At 35.2% G+C, this 11,218-nt stretch overlaps 1 long non-coding RNA gene across 1 annotated transcript; it reads left to right on the plus strand.

The window, feature by feature from the left end:
• The first annotated feature begins 5,659 nt into the window (after positions 1 to 5,659).
• Positions 5,660 to 10,029, plus strand: LOC124889382. Its single transcript, XR_007048341.1, has 2 exons — positions 5,660 to 5,947; positions 9,456 to 10,029. It is a non-coding gene; the product is annotated as an uncharacterized LOC124889382 (long non-coding RNA).
• Positions 10,030 to 11,218: the final 1,189 nt, after the last annotated feature.

The following is an 11,218-nucleotide window of genomic DNA, read 5'->3' on the forward strand; positions in this document are numbered from 1 at the left end:
TTCATGCTTTGTATCCTTTTTATCTTGATTTTTATATCTTTCAGGACCTCTTTAATGGCAAGGTGGAGGGGATTGGTAGACAAGAGGGTGGACTGTATGTTCTTAAAGGTGGATAGACATGAAATACTAATCACTCAGGATAAAAAACCTACAAATTCATTATAGATGTCTCAACTTCCAGTTGCAGTTTATGGCACCAAAAACTTGGACACCCTGCTTCTCAGGTTCTCAAATGTTTAGACATTCTGAAGAATCCTAGTGATGTAAATATGTTGAATAAATGTACTGTGTGTCCTCTAGCTAAACAGACAAGATTGTCATTTCCTACAAGTACTACTAGATGTTCCACTTGTTTTGAACTTGTACACATGGATTTATGGGATCCATATAAAACTTCTACTTTTAACAACAAATACTATTTCTTGACTATGGTAGATGACCATAGTAGATACACTTGGGTGCACCTATTGCAGTTAAAGTCTGAGGCCATAGTGGCCATTAAAATATTTATGTCCATGATTAAAACTCATTTTGGAATAATAGTGAAAACCACATATCTGATAATGGAACTGAATTTATCAACTCTCAATATAAGACATTGTTCCAGTCCCTGGGCATTCTGCATCAGACCAACTATCCTCACACTCTCCAATAGAATAGAGTTATGGGGAGGAAGAACAAAAACATATTAAACATGGCCAGAGCCCTCAAGTTTCAGTCTCACTTGCCCATTAAATATTGGGGACTATGTGTAAAAGCAGCAGTATATATAATGAACAGGTTTCCATCTTTTATTCTGAGTGGTAAGAGCCCATTTCAGTTGATGTTTTCCAAGGATCTAAAGTTGTCTCATATCAGGGTATTTGGATGCTTATGCTATGTGACTATCTTACCAAGAGGTGATAAATTCACAGAAAGAGCCAAACCTGCAGTATTGGTGGGATATTCAAAGTCTCAGAAGGGATATTTGCTGTTGGATTTTACCTCAAAGAGACTATTAGTTAGTAGAGATATAATGTTTAATGAAGATATATTTTCTTTTGCTTCCTCCCCAGCACAACATACACAAATTTCCTTATCTGAAAAAGTTATCACTGACTTCTTGGTCTCTACAGATGATGAAATATTTCTCGAGACATCTATTGGGAGTGTCACTGAAGATGCTCCAATTGAGGAGAATGGCATTACTGATGTTGCAGTACCTGGTGCAGCTTCAACTGGCACCAATCATGAAGACACATTCCAAGATGAACCTTTCCTGCCTCAACCTTCTTCCAGTAGACCAACAAGAAAAAGCAAACCACCAGTATGGATACATGATTATGTTGACACTTCCAAAAACCAGAGATGCAAGCATCCGTTATCTAACAACTTGTCTTAGAAAAATCTAAGTCTTATTTATCGGTGCTATTTAACCAAATTCACAACTTTGACTAAGCCTCGGTACTTTAAATAAGCTGTACAAAATGAAAGGTGGGTGGAAGCTATGAAGTCAAAAATTCAAGCACTGAAAGCTAACAACACATGGATCATTGTTGATTTACCTAAAGAGAAGAATACTATTGGTTCCAAGTGCATATACAAAATCAAATATCTTGTAAATGGTGAAGTGGAGAGGTTCAAGGTAAGGTTAGTGGCCAAAGGATATAGTTAACATAAGGGGTTAGATTATCATGAAACCTTCTCACCAGTGGCTAAGATGGTCATAGTCAGATGTCTGATCGTAGTAGCTGTGTCTCAAGGTTGGAATCTTTATCAAATGGATGTGTATAATACATTTATCCAAGGGTATCTTGAGGAGGAATTCTACATAGAGATGCCAGAAGGATTTAGAATATAGGGGAAGAAGAAGGTGTGTAAATTGATCAAATCCTTGTATGGACTTAAGCAGGACTCCAGGCAATGGAATCTAAAGCTCACTCATGCCTTACTTGATGATGGTTTTACCCAAAGTGTACATGACTATTCCCTATTCACTCTACATCAAGGTAATGACACTGTTATAGTGCTTGTATATGTTGATAATTTTCTAATTACTAGGAGCAGTGCATCATTGATCAGTGCAACCAAAATCAAGTTGCATCAATAGTTCAAAATGAAAGACTTGGGTGATCTCAAGTATTTTTTAGGTATTAAAGTTATCATATTGAACCAAAGGAAGTACATTCTTGAGTTGATTGTTGATACAGGGCTTAGTGGTTCTAAACTAGCTATCACCCCTCTAGAATTTAATGCCAAGTTAACATCTATTGAGTATGATCATACCACAGGTGCACAAGATAATGAGTTGCTATCTGAAATTTCATCTTACCAAAGACTTGTTGGGAAACTTATGTATGCTACTATTACAAGGCCAGACATTAATTTTGCTGTGCAAACTCTCAGCCAATTCATGTAACACCCCAAGAAATCCCACTAAGAAGCAGCTAATAGGGTGGTCAAATACCTTTAAGGTTTTGTTGGTCAAGGTATCTGGTTCAAGGCTAAGACTGCTACTTCTCTAACTTGTTGATGTGACTCAGATTGGGCTGTTTTCCCCAACACCAGAAGATCAGTTACTGGTTATGCCATTCACTTTGGCGAATCTCTAATAACGTGGAAATGAAAAAACATCACACTATTTCTAGGAGTTCTGCTGAAGCCGAGTACAGAAGCATGGCTTCAACAGTTGCAGAGCTCACTTGGCTGGTTTGTTTATTTCAAGACCTCAGGGTTTATGTCACCCTTCCTATTTCAGTCTTCAGTGACAATAATTCAACCATTCAGTTGGCGAACAACCTTATGTTTCATGAGAGAACCAAACACATTGATATTGACTGTCATTTCATTAGGGACAAGATCAAAGATGGCTTAATTAAGGCTCTCTATGTTCACTCTAGTGATCAACTTGCTGACCTGCTTACCAAAGGCCTAAGCCTTGCCAATATACTCATTTACTTGGCAAGCTTGGTATGCTAAACATTCTGCACCCTGCAGCTTGAGGGGGTGTGTTTTAAACTACTACATACATGGCAACATACACGACTACCTGTTCCATTGGTGTGTAATATTGATAGGAGTAGTTAGTTAGTCAATAGTTGAGTCAACTGTAGAGGTTATTGAAGGTTGTTAGAGGTTGTTATACAATGATTAGTTAGATACAATTAGTTGTCAATGAGCTGGATACATGATTCACTTTTTAGCTCATTCTTAGCTCATCTTAACTCAAGTCTATAAATAGATCATAACTGTAATCTTCAGGTGAGAATAATGAAAATTCAGTTTCTGACTATCTTCTTCTTCTTCTCCTTGATTGCAAGCTATCAAGCTGCAATTCTTCCATTTGACATTTTCATTTGATCAATTTTCAATTTCAGTTGAAATAAATGGACATATATATGAAAATGAGGGATAACGCCAGATGACCCGGGATATAAGTACACTACTACGGCTTGATAGAAACTAAAAGAATTAGCCTTGCCTTCTATTAATAGATGTGATTGTTGTCTTCTACTACTAAAATATTGTCAAGTGCTAAGATAATGCAGTTGATAAGTTACTTTATAAGCTTATCCCAACGACATACTTAAATACTTTACTAAATTTAATATACATGCAAACGTAAATATTAATGAAATCCTTAATGTGATGGCTAATGGGGTGAATGATTATGTTGATTTGACGGTATATAGTAATGACTAATGGTGATGATTATTGATGGTGATTGGTGGTTGTTGTGGCAATAGTTATGAGTGGTGATGAGTGTAAATAATGGCTATGGCTGAGGATGGTTGTTTTGGGTGATAGGCAACGATGGTTGTAGTTGATAATAGTGCATGATAACGGAAACGGTGAATGAATGAAATTGATGAGCTAATTAATATCTTGATAGAAATATTTGAATAAACATCTAAATGATGGTAAGATATTATTACAAATCTTAATCATTCAAATGAAATGTACACTCATTAATAGCATGTTTGATTAAACTTCTAAAATCAACTTATTTTGTAAAATTTTTTTTTGAGAAAATATGATAAGAAACAGTTTGTATTTGACCATTAACTGTTGAACACTTACTAGTGAAAAACTACTTATTAGCTTCTGAAAAATAACTTTTCAATGATGATTGTGTTAGTAGAGATTAATGATAATGATCATAAGCAATGCATATGACTGATGATATTGTCATATAAAATGTTTCTTTCTTGAAAAATCACTTTATCTATGATATTGAAATTATTTTTTAATATATAAACGATATTAACTTCTTTATAAAATTACTTTTTCATATTTTAAATTCCCCTTAAAACTCATATTAAACCTGTAAACTATAGAAGACAATCAACAAATAATTAATGAAAGAATTGTTGCACAAATGCACAACCAATCCCAAAGAAAGGAAAAACGAGAAACGCATGGGATGGGCGGTGCACAGTGCGGGGACGGCAGCAAGGGGCCATCACTCCCTAAAATATTTTTTTCCCCTTTTTTATCTTTCTCGAATGTCTTCTTTTTGGGGGGATTAAGTAGGTACTTTGACCGTAATATGGGATCATGATTTAGAATTTTAATTTTTTCTAAAACGTAAAAGTCACTCTATAAATTATATTTGTAAAGAATGTTTTCTGACTTTAAATTTTGTCAAAAAAATCTGATGTTTAACGTGAATAGATTATTTGTACCATGTAAAAGAATTATAATTATGATATCTAGAACTACTATTGTAAAATTTAATTTATAAACATATTTGTAAAGAATGTTTCATCATTTTGAATTTTGTCAAAAGAATCTCATGTTTAACATGAATAGATTGCTCGTACCATGTAAAAGATATATAATAAAGAGCTAGAAACTACTATTGTAAAACTTAATTTATAAATTATATTTGTAAGAATGTTTCATCATTTTAAATTTTGTCAAAAAAACTCACGTTTAACGTGAACAAATTGTTCGTACCATGTAAAAGAATTATAATAAAGATAGCTAGAAATTGCTATTGTTGATTAGGCCTTTATAACTATGTGTATTTAAAAATTTGTAATCCTAAAACTTATTTACAAAAGGAACATGGAGATACTCGATCAATCAATGTGTGTTAGAGTTTATGATTTATTTATTTGGTAAGATTTTATAAGAATGAAACTTTTTTGATAATTTTCACTAACTTATAGAGCTTTTATGTTTGTGAGAAAAAAATACAACTTAAAAAATTTAAATTATTTATTCAAATAAACCTTCAACCTTATATGAGTTTGATTTCAAATATTCAAATCATGCCCAAATAGGACCAGTATATGGTCAAAAGCATGGCTGTTTCTTTTAATGATTAAATTTTGCTACTGCGTGTGAAATCTATGTTTTTGATTTGTTTTTGCTGATTAGTCATGAGGTACTTAATACGCAGATTTAATAGAGTATTGGTCTATTTGAATATTTAAATAGGTACAAGCTTTGATAGCAATATTTAAATGAGAACTCATAACAACTTAACAGCTTGCTTGGATGGTTGTAACCAGCTGTACTGTATTTGTTTTTACATTTTGGTAGCTAGCAAGATTTTATTAATTACCAAGTTGATAATTACAAACCTAGCATGACCAATAGTCTGCTATATGCCAATACTTAAACAGGCTCATCACTAACACTCTTAGGAGTAACAGGCTCCTAACTAATACATGCCCTCATCAATCCTATAGGAATTGAAAATGTTGTAAATACTGAGCTATTCCTACATCTACTCTAACATAACAAGTGCAGACAACTTCTCTAGTTATTACTTCCCAAGACCTCTCCTGTTACACAAAAATCCATGAGTTTCTTTCCAATCAGATGGAGGGTATAAGTTCTGTGTAGATCATCTTCAGGCATCTGACTTGCTTAGACTTGCCCTTGCTAGCTTTGATAATCAACTCCACCGTTTCATCCTACTTGAGATTACTAGCTCATTGCCCCTGGATCCAATCAAGTAATTTCTACCAGAGTTGTCTAGTAAACTCACAGTTATTAAAGAGATAATCTCTAGTTTCATCTACCATCTTGCATAGGAAACACTTTTTCTCTACCTATATTCCCCATTTGCTCAACCTATCCACTGTTAGTTGCTTATTTTGTATGTGCAGCCACAAAATAAAAATTATTTTTGGCCTGGCTAGACTTTGATTTAGTAGATTCTTCCATGCTACTTTAGGTAAATCCCTAGTTATTGTAAATATATTTGTCTAATCATCGACTTCTTACCATGATTTTGACACTCATGCTTCCCAACAAGCTCCTAGAATTGAAAATTTTCTTTACCATCCAACTTGTCTGCTGAGGCAGTGACATGATTTCTAACTACTGTAGCTTCACATAATAAGAATGAATCTGTCTAATCCTTAAGCTATTCTTTTCCATGGATAGATTCTAACATGTTTGGTGATGGTTGCCTTATTCTATTGAAAGCCAACTTTTAGCTAAGAAGGAGCAATTGGGAAAGAGGAATTTACTGAGAAGGAAGAGAGAGAACAGTGAAGCAGTGAGTTGAAAGTAGCCGACTTACTCTCATTAGTCTGTGGTTGGAGTATATGTACAAATATCTAACTACATCATTAATTAGCATAACCACCTATCACTAACTAATCACATTTACTATTTGAGTACAAATATCTAATGCAAGTATTACTATGTACAAGTCACCTTAACTAGTACTACAATTCACCAATCACACTAATCTTTACACTCCCCTCAAGTTGGGTGCTGGAAAACATCAACCAGTCCTAACTTGAACAACATGTCATTGTGAAGCTGTTTCCCCAAAACTTTCGTAAAGATATCCGCTAATTGTTCTTTGCTTGCTATATACTCAGTCTTGACCAAGCCTTCTTGAATTTTTTCTCTAATAAAATGATAATCAATCTCTATATGTTTTGTCCTTTCATGATATATAGGATTGAAAGCAATTTGTAAAGCTGCCTTATTGTCACAATATAGCTCCATAGGTAACTCAATTTGTGCTCTTAATTCCCGTAATAGACCTTATAGCCAAACCAACTCTACCATAGCTGTTGCCATGTTCCTATATTCTGCTTCTGCTAAGCTCCTTGAGACGATACTTTGTTTTTTAGACTTCTATGATATCAATGAACCACCAAACTTGATCCCAAAGCCTGTAACTGACTTCTTGGACAGTAGGCATGATGCTCAGTCAGCATCACAGAATGTTGCTATCTTCCTTGATCCTTTGCTGCTCATCAATATTTCCAATCCTAGTCGTCTTTTAATGTATCTTACCACATGAAGTGTTGCTTCATAATGTGACTTCTTGGGAGCATGCATAAATTGGATCAAGTGTTGTACTGCAAATGAAATATCTGGCCTTGTCATGGCTAGATATAATAACCTTCCTATTAGTCTCTGGTAAATTCTTCTATCTTCCAATTCAGTGTCATCTGTTGCTTGACTAGACTGTCATATTCAAGACTTATAAGTTTCTGGTTTTGCTCAAGAGGTGTGTTATTTATCTTTCCTCCAGCTAGGCCACACTCTGATATGAGTTCCAGTACGTACCTTCTTTGATTTATTAGTATTCCCCTGCGTGATAGTGCAAACTCAATGCCAAGGAAATACCGTAGTTCACCTAGATATTTTATTTTGAAATTATGATGCAAAATGTTCTCAGCTTCCTGAATTAAGCCTTTATTGCTTCCAGTTATCAATAAGTCATCCACATATACCAGTATAATAGCAATATCCCCATTATCATCTATTTTGGTAAAGAGAGAATAGTTTTGTTTGCTTTGTATAAAGCCTGCAGTTGTGAGAGCAGTGGTAAGCTTCAGTTTCTATTGTCTGCTAGCTTGTTTTAGTCCATATAAGGACTTTAGCAGCCTGCAAACCTTATGCTCTCCCAGGCTGCTAAAACCAGGTGGAAGATTCATGTAAACCTCCTCAAATAAATCACCCTAGAGGAATGCATTATACACATCTAATTAAAGAATAGACTAATTATATTGAGCAGCCAGAGAGACAACACACCTAACAGTCACCATCTTGACAACAGGGGAAAAAGTGTCATGATAATAAAGTCCTTCTTGATGGGTAAACCCCTTAGCAACCAACCTAGCCTTGTATCTTTAACACTACCATCAGCCTTTTATTTCACCTTATAAACCCACCTACAACCAATGAGAGTCTTTCCTGAAAGTAGGTCAAAAATATCCCAGGTGTGATTGTCATTCAAAGCTTGAATTTCTTGGTTCATAACTTGAATCCAATTACTGTCCTGAGCAACTTGTTCAAAAGAGAAGGGTTCAGAAATAGAAGCTGAGAAGGCAATAATTTAGGATTTGTAAGGATGTGAGATAAAAGAATAAGATAAGGAACTGGAGATGGGGTGAAGAGTAGTGGAAGAAGTAACATAATCAGTATGCCATATAGGAGGTTAGTTAATTTTGATGACCTTCTAGTAGGCTAAGAGACAGGAATAGGAACTAAGGGTGCAACTGGAGGATCTGAAGTATCAGAAGAAAAAGAAGATCTAGAAGCAGCTGAAAAACTTGATGAAGAAGAGCTAGAAGTAGAAGGTGTAACAGAGGGAAATATGTCAACTGCTGGATGAGGAAAAGGTTGTGGTGCTATAGGAAATGTGGAACAAGATTGGTTTGGTATAGTTTCTAGAAAAGTATGTCTTGGATATTTAAAAGAAAATACAGCTTCTCTGAAGGAGACATATCTATTCACAAAAAAAGACCCAGTAGCAATGTTATACAACCTATAGCCCTTTTGTGTGTCTGAATATCCCATAAAAATAGAGTGAATTGATCTAGGAGAAAATTTATCAGAATTAAGAGGTGTAGTGGCATAACATAGACAACCAAATACTCTTAAGTGTTTCAGGTTAGGAGAATGGTTGTAAAAGATTTTATAAGGTGATTTCCCTGACAAAACTGAGGAAGGTAGTCTATTAATCAAAAAGGTTACTATGAGTACACAGTCTCCCCAAAATTTAAGTGGTACATGAGCCTGAAACCTAAGGGCTCTGGCCATCTCAAGGAGATGGCTCTTCTTTCTTTCAGCAACTCTATTTTGCTAAGAGTATGCACACAGGTACTTTGGTAGATAATGCCAGAAGATGAAAAAAAAGAGTCACACTGGTTGTTAAAAAATTCAAGGCCATTATCTGATCTGATTATTTTAACAGTGGCTGAGAATTATGTTTTGACTAAATCCAAAAAAGAGGTAATAAAAGTAATGACTTCACTTTTGAATCTCATCAAGTAAACCCATGTCATTCTAGAATAGTCATCTACACTAGTGAGAAAGAACCGATGACCATTATAAGTGCATTGTTTATATGGTCCCCAAACATCCATGTGCAGTAATTCAAAAGGAGAAATAGATTTTTTAACACTAGAAGGAAAAGGAAATCTAGTTTGTCTTGCAAGAGGGAATACAGGACAAGAACTAAAATCTTTATGTTGTTTACATGATTTCAGGAGATCAATCTTGTGAAGTACAACAATGGGTGCATGACCGAGCCTCATATGCCAGATGTAAAGGTATGAATCAAAGGTAGAACTAGAAGAATGAAGAGCTTTGACAGGTGTTGGCTTCTTAGTGGTGGATGGGAGCATGCAAAGTCCTCCTTCTTTCTTACAATCCCCCTCACCTTGCCAGTGCAAAGGTCCTGGAACAAATAGAAGGATGGATAAAAAGAAACACAATAATTCAGTTCTTTTATAAGTTTAGAGATAGACAAAAGGTTGTAGGCAAAATGAGGTATGTATAAGACATCTTGTAGTTCACTGTTGTAAAAAATAACAATAGAACCAGTGTGAGAAACTGTGGTGGTTCGACCATTTGGTAAGTGAACAAAACTGGAATTAGGAGGGATTGAAATAGAATGTAGTAGTGAATTCAAGTTTGATACCATGTGATTCGTAGATCCAATGTCCATAATCCAGGGAATTGTATCAGTACCTATAGAGAAACAAGCATTGAATGTATGTAGTATAGAGTGATTTCTATGAGAAGTACCTGCCATGTTAGTAGCCATGTCCTTTGATGCAACATCTTTGTCAATTAATTTTATCAGGTGCTGATATTGATTAGGTGTGAAGGTTGGCATAGGCTGCAACGAGGAGAGGTTTGGCATACCATTTCTAGCAATTCCAAGAGCTTCATTGTTATAGTTATTAGTGATATGAGACCTTCTACCATCTCCAAGCTACTGCATATTATTATTCCCAGATTCAAAGTCATCAACACGTTGTACATTATTTGCACGTGTTCTTCTGTAATCTCTAAAGTTTTGCTGCTTGTTTTGTCCAAAGTTTTGTTGCTTGTTACCTCCATAATTTTGTTGTATGTTCCTTCCATAACCTGGTGGCTTACTGTTCTTGTTGAGAAATCTTTTCTTAGCAAACTTGTGGTTGGGAGGATATCCAACAAGTTGATAGCAATTTTTTTCTGTGGTTTGTCATGTGACAATGGTCACAATATAGGCCAGTGTTTCGATTCTGGTTGAACTTATTACTTTGTATAGATACTAAAACAGTAGACTCCTTCAAATCCATTTTTTGTAAGGGTAACACGCAATTAGAGATTAGAATTGACTACACTTTCTGACTTTCATCCTGCATTATCATGTTGTAAGCTTGATTAAGGCTTGGACTAGGGATTGTCATAAGGATCTGACTCCTTGATTGTGCAAACACTTCGTTCAGCCCCATCAAAAATTGCATAAGTTTTTGCCTTTCCATATGTTCAGCATACACCCTGTATTTGTCACATCCACAAGATGGAAGAGGCACAAATGATATATACTCATCCCATAGATTCCTTAATTTAGAATAATACTCCGACACTGTAAGAGTTCTTTGACTCATTTTACTAATTTCTCTGTGCACCTGATATATCCTAGTTAGGTCACGCTTATCAAATCATTCTTTCAAATCGACCCCTACACTATATGCATTGGACGAAAACATCAAGCCATTTGCTAGTTCCTTCAAAACAGAATTAGTAATCCATGATAAAATGAAGGCATTACATCTTTCCCACTCATGCTCCAAATCTCCCGTGTAGAGTTCTTTTTTCTACATTTTCCATCAATAAACCCTATTTTGTTCTTTGCTAGTAAGGCTACTCTCATAGAATTATTCCATGTGGTATAGTTTTCCATGCTAGATAGTTATTGAGGGATTAGGATCCTACCTGGTGTATCCGATGGGTGCAAATACAGAGGATTTCTGGGTTG

The sequence above is a fragment of the Capsicum annuum genome, chromosome 12, assembly GCF_002878395.1.
Source record: "Capsicum annuum cultivar UCD-10X-F1 chromosome 12, UCD10Xv1.1, whole genome shotgun sequence".
NCBI lineage: Eukaryota > Viridiplantae > Streptophyta > Magnoliopsida > Solanales > Solanaceae > Capsicum > Capsicum annuum.